General features: G+C 36.1%; 1 protein-coding gene across 2 annotated transcripts in view; it reads right to left on the bottom strand.

Moving 5' to 3' along the window:
- The window catches only part of LOC117122852 (protein NDNF-like), a 51803-nt gene that overhangs the window by 34588 nt on the left and 8178 nt on the right, over positions 1–9037 (bottom strand). For both annotated transcript variants that reach the window (XM_033268607.1, XM_033268608.1), the window contains one exon: positions 4410–4535. The gene's annotated coding sequence lies outside the window, so the exon portion shown is untranslated. The remainder of the gene's footprint in view (positions 1–4409; positions 4536–9037) is intronic.

Below are 9037 nucleotides of genomic sequence, written 5' to 3' on the forward strand. Positions count from 1 at the left end.
TATATATATAATATTTATAATATATAGGCCTATGTATGTATATAAGTATTTATATAGGCCTATATATAGTTCCTGTTTATATTGATAATTAAGATAATAATTGTGCTAAAGATAATAAGGTAAGATATTGTGTAACATGGTTTTATTGATCTTGTAAATATTTTAACGAAAGTATAAAAAAAAGCCATGAAGATACCGATAATTAAACCTCCACCTATAAGCTAGATTTATGGCAAGTTATAGAATAGCTAATGCTAAAAGTTTAATCGGAATGGAAGTGTAATCTGAATAGTGCACTAGGAGACCTACTTGATAGTGTTTTGCTTCACTTTTAGGACTCCTGTCTCAGCCTGCTTAAGATATTTTATACTTTTAATATGCCGTATTGTAACTGGTTGTTGTTTTTATGTATTTTACTGAGACAAAATAAATGAAATGAAATGAAAACAAGTATTGGGCACGAATGGCAAGCGCATTGCACGTAAGGGTAAGCAAGCTAATCTTACAGGAAAATGAGGTTTTATGTTCTAGAAATTCTTTACCGTTACATTATTCTACAAGGTTACATAAAACTCATCTATAGCTGTTGAATTAATAGATAGACATCAGCTTCAATAACATCACGCTAGTCATTTTAAAACATATTTCTCGCGACCTTCAATAAGGAGAAGGTCACACGGTTAACTTCCCGTCTCCGACTCGGTGGAGGTCGCATATCTAGCGCTATCGATACCAATAACCAAAGTAGGTGGGATCTAATTAAGGCCTTAGCATATCCAGGTGTTAGGTTTAGTTTTCTCACCTGCATTAACACCTGTGTAGGTCTTGCCTATGGTAGCGCCCTGCTTCACCGGTGAACGCAGTGTTCGTGTCAACGACAACAAACTCGAAAAGCATTTAATGAACGGTTAAGCTCTAAAGTAAGGTATGTCATGTGTTTGAATTAATATAATTATAATTTTATAGTAGTTATTTTCATATCTATTATCAGGCTCAAAAAGCCTATGTTTTGAGCGGCAGTCGGCAGTACCCCGACACAAAGGAACCCCAAAGGGTCACCGACGGGTACATCTTACCCCATACCGTCGGCCTGAATCAGAGCTCGGAATACTGGTTGCCAAAACATTGTGAACAAACTAACTACAGTAGATTCCCGGTAGCCAACTTGACCCTAGCTTGTTAACCCATTTCGCTTAGCCCCGGATTTCAACCCTGGTAAAATTAGCCAATGAGGCATACCGTAGTAACCAGGCCTCCAATCCATATAAGAAAATATATTTTCATTAGTTCATAAAAAGTACAATGTGCTTTTCTAGGAATTATTCATTGTTATAAATAGGCCTATTATTATCGATTTACCTTGAAGAAAATTTTAAAGAGAAAAACAGCTAATGTTTTTCGATCTGGAACTATATAACGCCTTCATTTGTTGTAGGCCTACTTTTGTTTTTGACACTGCAATTGTCTTGTGAAAGGGATGATTACGTACCACTGGATTGGATTGGAATGGGTTTCCTCGGCGTGCTACATACCAAGGGCAACCCATGAAAGTCGTCTGTGGGTCCTTCTGGTGGTGAATTGGGCAGTACTATACATTAAGAGACAATCTCTACTCTTTCCCGAAGAGTGTACTGCGTTATTTAAGGTGCTCATGGACCATTTTGCACACGGGACCAACGGCTTAACGCCTCATCCGAAAGTCGGTGCGCGTTGGAAACCGGAAACACAAGAATTGAAGATGGGAATTGAACCGGGGACCAAGTGATTTGCACGGCTCAGAGCATACACAGTGGCTACTACTAATTTGGCCGACTGAGCTAGCTTCTTAGCTGCACTGTACAAGATGATATACCGGTATTCTCTATTGGCAATCCTATATCATGTGTATGCCTAAATAAATAATTATAGGGGAAAAAAAAACCGTCCTGAATGTCTTTAAGAAACAGTCACTTTTATGATACAGATCTCCAGGATGTAATACACCATGTAATAATAATAATTAGTTCAATACCACCCGCGTGTCACAGTCGCCCTAACTTGATGACACAGAAATAGAATTAGGCCCTATAAAAAAAATATTAGTTTATCACCCCCCTCCCTCATCACTTTTTGAGAAATTCTGATTTAATTTTTTTTCTCAATTTTCAAACCATCGTTTTTTCCATCTTTTTCACTTAAAAAGCTTGATTTCTTGCAAATATGTTTACTGGTACAACAAAAACATTCTTTTTAAATATACATTTGATTCCATCCCTTTGACTTTTTATATATTCGTCCTTAAACATTAATTTACTTGTGAACATCGGTAAAATGGGAGGGGGGGGGGAGAGTGGGGTTAGCAAAAAAAAAACTCTCTCCTGATCAGTTTTTATTCTTTGATATTGTGAAACTAATATTTTTATGGAGCCTAAAGCTTTGTCTACACTACCAAATTATATGTGACAAAAAACTGTGATGTGCCATATATGGGCACGATGACGTCATATAACATATTATCAAATTGTATCAAAAAGAGTTGAACGTGTTCAACTCTATATTTCATCAAATTTTATGTGATGCTTGATTTTTTTCAAAACATAGTTACTGACTAACCCTATCTTGACCATACTCTATTTTTTGCCACCATGGCAAAGTGTAATGTTCGTATACTGTCGTGTGATTGGATCGAGATCTCAAGGCAAGTAGCCGACAAAAGCGACAGAGTGCATAGGCCTATGGCCCATACAACGCCACAATATCCCGAAGATTCGAAATTGATTTTCTTCATTGTTCCTTCATTAAGTAATTCCGTTGTAGATTACTGTTGATAACTACTGTGGATAATGTTAAGCTCGGCTTAAGTGAGGGCTTCAATGTATTTTAAATTTTTCGTTGCAGTACAATAACGTCGTTGTAGACTACCGATGTGATCTATACAGCTATTGAACCATGCATGCGAAGTGGGTAAACCCGGACCATCGCGTGGCCTACATTATGACGAAAATAATGCCATTTGAATTACTGATTGTACAGATAATATGTCCTTTGTCAATTGTTGAACCAATGTCTACTGTTTCTTCCCCTGTTTATTACACATACTCTGTTTAAGACACGCTATACAGTACCGTACCGTACCTAACCTAGCATTCATAATACTGTACGTGCGTTTGTCTGAGTACTGTGGAAATTATAAAGGTGTCCTCTGGGCGTGGTTTGTTGTGAACGTGTTTTAAAAACCTGGCACGGTATGAGGACATGAGGTTGACGCGATTATAACGTATTAATTAATAATATAATGTAATAAACACATAGAGGCCTACGTAGTGATTTATATATGAACACGATGCTTGATTCAGGATTAAAGTCAACAGAATATTACAAACATGTTACTCTGAAGGGCAAAACGCAAACAGACAAAAAAGAATTAAAATAAGTATAGTATTGGTTAGATGAAAGACAAAGTTTCGTCGATCCAGACTTTAAGGGCAATGTTTTTTTTCCAAATTCTATCTGGGTTTAGTTAAGCATCTTATTTGATCTGTGTGACCTTTTACAATTATTATGTTATACTTTCCATTGAAAACCATGTCATACCTTTGCAACATTAAAGTCTGATATGGTAATTATGTCATGTTGGACAGAAAAGAGTATATATTTGCTCTTATAAAGTTACTGGATGCAGTACAGACGTTTCCATAAAACCGAATTCTGTGATATTTCTGATATAACCAGATTGTTCCTATACAATGTAGATGAATATTCACTTAAAGTGAATACTAACTGATTACGATTATTTGTTAACAAACAATTGTTTGAATGAACAATACATACAGATATACGAAGAAGATAATTACAGTAAACTTAGATCCAACCACAAAGTCAGTGATCATTCAACCATGAAGACAGAGAACTGTGTGGTAGAGGAGGCTAAATGTTAGATGCCTAACCTTAGTTGCCATGTGGTTTCTGGTAAAGCCCGATTTGTTCTTTATTATGTTATGGACGCTTTCGGATCAAATTTATGTATATTGATTCCCAGCAATAATCAAACGCTAATACATTTATTTCCTCACTTGACGCCCTCTACCGGATCAATAGTAGCACTAAAACCCTCCTTTTGATATTCAGGCAGCATTCGTGTACGTAACCAATGAATATTTAATAAAAACTCGTTTCTACAACTAGCTGTAAAATTAAATACTGTAATGATGCTCTTTCTTTGCTCTTTCCGCATCTGTTAGTTCTATGTAGGGCCAAAAAGACAGATGCTGTCGGGATGGGGATTTCTGAACATTCCAGAAGAAAACATTGAATATAAAACTCACATATTATATATTATATCACTTAAATGCAAAGGCCTACAGTAGGCAATTCAGGCATCTAGTAAAATGTTGAAAGTAATAAGGCATAGTAAAATATGTTCATCCTACCTGCCTGATAAGCCTGTGTCGCTAACAATAATAACCTTGGTGTTGTCTTGCTGATGCGGATACAGTTGGCGATAATTATACGTTATTCGAAGGTTCTCTGATCCGTTGCTTAACTCGATTTGCAACCTATCAAACAAGCCATTAAGGATAAAACATAAATAATTATCAGAAAGCAGGTTGTAGTTTTTGTCCAAAAGAATAAAAGCTACAATGATTCAATAGAACTAATGACTAATTCATTTTCATAGCGTTTAAGTTTCTTATCGTTTTAGAGGAAAATATAAATACTTACTGGGAAGATCAGAGTATGCCCGACCCTGTAGATACCATATTTGAAGCTTAATTGCCAGTGAATATATAATCATTACATTACGAAGGTAACCTGAGCTAAAATATTTCGAGGTGTGATGGATGGCGCATAGGATAAGTCACGTGAACATATACAAGTGATTGACATTAATTGAAGAAGTACCAACTACAGCCATTGATAAATTAAGGTGAATCTCGTATTCCAAAGTTCGCCTTATTGATTTAAAAATCTTTCGTATGCCAATTTATTTGTTTTTATGTGGGAAATTGTTGAAGTTACGGAACGATTCGTTTTTTTGTTTATTATGTTATTCTTGCAACGGATAATAAACCAATCTTGTTAAACAAATAACGATACAGTACTACTCCTTCAGTATTAAATAAACGATTTAACTTTGTAATGAAAATAAACATTGATTGTCAACCGATGTTTTAATAATTTCTGATCTATTTCGCACGGAAAACAATATTTAAGGTCTGGATATTAGTAAAAACACTGTTAGCAACAATTTAAGCTGCAAACCTGGATAATTAAAAACGAGATATTTATGCAATCTTCGCGGCTCGAACTATAGGCCTACATCGCAATTAGGCGAGATGTAAATAAACAGTGATCAATGTGATTGGGTTTCATGACCTGGATAAGTCGAGACTTTTGAGACCAATATTTGAACTCAAGAGTTAAACTTTTTCGGGTGTCACCTCAGAAGGAGTGTATATAGTTTTCTATAAACATGTCGATTACTGACCCAACTTAAGTTGTTCGAGACAGTTTTGTGCGATCAATGTCGGTCCAACTCTACGCACTACTGAACAAGTCGCCCAACATGACGCTGGACAGCCGAAAGACATTTGTGGGGCCTGATTAAGTCATGGACAAATTGTGTTATCTTTGAGGCCCTAACTGCCTTAACTCTTGTGAATTGAGCAAGCAAACAAGCAAGTAGGCCTAACAGTTCTATAGTCCAAGCAAGAACGCAAACAAATTGGCGACAGTCAATATTGTATCGCAACGGCAATAATGCACCGTTGCGGGCGATATTGAGAAGTATTGATGTAGAAAAATTACATAGGTAAAAAGTATGACGTCACGACTGAATTTTAAATGATTATAGAACTTATGCTATATGTTATGTTTACTAGCTGCATATATACTTTTAGTAAATGGACTTTAGAAGATATCGGTGTAAATCACAACCATACCTAGTGGCTTGGGTTGGCAAGTAGCTGACCCAAAAGCCAGTAACATTGGCCCTGAGCTGCATTTCGGATAATTTACATCTAAAACTATGCCTTCAATACTTAATATGCTGGGAATATGTGATGTTAGCCGGTAACAATTTGACAAAACCAATTCGAAAAGAAGTTGCACTACACAGTTATTTGGAGCTATGGACAGATTCAAAATATCATGGGACCTTTCATGGTGATAGACTTTTCCTATCATAATAAATCAGCAACTTTTTGGATATAGCAGGGTACTGTTTCGAAAGAAAGAAGACAATATTCTTGTTTTCATGGAAGAGAGCAATAGTAGCATACACCCATGGATTTGAAGCAGCACTCCGGCCTTAATGATATTCAAGATGCTATGCAATGTTGTCAATATTCAGCATTTTTCTGAAAAGATGTCGGGAAGAATGGAAATGAGTCGACAATAGGATATGTCACTCGACATCCCTCCACAAACGCTTACCACCGCATGCCTGAATGCAAATTTCGAAGGATAGGCCTAAACCACGAACAAAAAAAAAAAAAAAAAAAAAAAAAAAAAAAAAAAAAAAAAACAGTCCCTCATAAGCTAGTAACTGTAACGGTGCATCGAATAATCTATACTCAGTGATAAAATTCTTCAGTGAACATTAATCTGCATTGACTATTTAGAAATGCAACTACACAACATTAAATGCAAAATTTACTATATTTGGATTGGATTGGATTGGATTGGATTTATTCAGTGTAAACACCAAGGATAGCCCACGAAAGTCCAGAAGAAGACTTATTTCTAGTGGGGTGCTTCTGGTGGTGATTGGGCAGTACACCGGGAGACAATCCCCTACTCTTTTCCGAAGAGTGTACTGCGTTCTTTAACGTGCACATGGGTTATAATGCACACGGGACCAACAACTTAAACGTCTCATCCGAAAGACGGTGCGCTAGTAACTTGTATTTCAGCGCTCTAGCTGAAACACAAGGAGAGGCAGCGATGGGAATTGAACCGGGGACCTAGAGATCTCCACGGTTCAGCACACACACAGTGGCTACCACCAGATTAGCCGACTGAGCTCGGTCATCTTGATTTACTATCAAGACGGTCGAATAATGTTCACGATGGATTTTCTTGATGACTAGAACGGGATTGTATGTTAGATTATTGGGGAAAATTTTGTAATGATTAGCCTATTATATGATAGGTATGAGAGATCAACCGTGTATTAAAAATGTCAATGTGACCTAATCATTGTACAATGTTGAAGAGACATTAAGCCCGGAATCTTTGTTTTTGATTTGCTATAAAATTCCTTAGCTGACGCAACACCCTCAGAAAAGTGCTCCAGACTTGAAGCGATGATGTGTACTTTGATGATCAGCAATCAGCCTTCGCACGCATAAATTCTAGTTTATTCGTTTACAAGTGAGATATTATTTTGTCTTTTTTTTGCTAACGAGAGAATCATTCATCAACATGTGGATCTACTTTAGCGGCTGTTGACGATGATATTCTGGACATCACCGCCGGAAAGATATGCACTAGTTTATTGCGTCTTCCTTCGTCACGTTCCGTCGGTAAGCCTAAACGAGGTGGTCCACTGCAGAGCACTGTGCGATCTTGCCGATCAAAAATCGAATGAAATCACATAAACGTATCGTAGCATTTTTTAAAGATAATAATCATCGTGACCTAATTATTTAAAAATTCCAATGATGTTTCAAACTTAGATGCTCAGATGATAATAATTCCATCATCTCTGGGTCAATTTGGCGGCGAATATTGAACTTCCTCCACTTAATTTAGAGCACAAAAGACAATGTTACGTAGTTCTTCTATTCTAAACACTGTTAACTTGCTGATAAATCAGGAACAGAATTGAGAATGCTACAACACATCTACAATCAAACGTAATAACTGAATATGGGTTATCTTTAATAAGCATCTTTTTCAATTTGATTCAGTAGCTGATAAAGATTATTATGTGGGCCTGAAAAGTATCGTAAACTTAAGTACAGTAAACTTAACTTCCTTACAATAGCCTTATTAATTCAATGTTCATTTCTATCTTTTTTTTTCATCCAGATAGTTTTTTATAGCCTTATTTTTAAATTTTCAATCATATATGGTCTTATAAGGATGAGCATCCTAACTAAGTCACAACCTCATCTGCAATGGATTTTAATGCAAATATATTATATATAGTTAAAAGCTTGCGGTACACCACGTAGGTAGTTCTAAAGAGAACTGTATGTATTATACTGTACGATACGCATTTACAAGTTTACCATAAGGCCTATACATGTTTACATGTTTATACGGTACGTTTACGTTTCAATGCGTACATAACATTTATTACGCGTTTACACATAATATGCTTATATAATATACCGGGCAGGCTTACAAAATGTCCCACGTACCGTATAAATGTAGTACACGCTTTGATGAAAAAGCATGGTGACTTTTTTATGAGCCCAATAAAACCAGAGGTAGCTGAAATGGGTCTAAATAGAGGCCCCATACAGTTACAGGAACTAATTAAGTTATTACATATTGTCTTTACAGAACTCTATCTTGAAAAATTATTTTTCTCTGTAGGCTATTTTGCAAGATTATTCCTTAATTTAATATAATTCTATCAGCTGAAAATTGATTCGTTTGCATTACCCACCTGCTAAAGTGGTGTTTCAACGCTACCTTCTGCTTTGGATAAATATTAATAAATGATTCAATGCAATCGTACACACTTAATCCTTACACAATTATTACAGTTGTTAATATGGTCAGTATGGTTGGTGTGACCCTCTAACATGTCAATTAGCACACCCAAAGGTAGGTTGACTCATCAAAAAATTGAAATATTACAACGGTAGGTTTATTTCGATTCAAAAATGTGTTTATTAGCACTGACTAAGCATTTTTATTTTGCGTTGAAAATGTTTGTAATTTTACAGACAGACGCACAATCCCACCGTGAAATATTAAGAGAATTGGGTGTTGAGAGATGGAACCTGTGTGTTATGGATAAATTACAAAGTACTGACAAATAGGCGTATAGTGGGCGTTAAGCTCCACCAATTTAAGTTCCCACAAAACGGCAGCGAAACCT

This window comes from Anneissia japonica, unplaced genomic scaffold, assembly GCF_011630105.1.
Source record: "Anneissia japonica isolate Jap-2015-1 unplaced genomic scaffold, ASM1163010v1 scaffold287711_len853857_cov187, whole genome shotgun sequence".
NCBI classification, from domain to species: Eukaryota; Metazoa; Echinodermata; class Crinoidea; order Comatulida; family Comatulidae; genus Anneissia; species Anneissia japonica.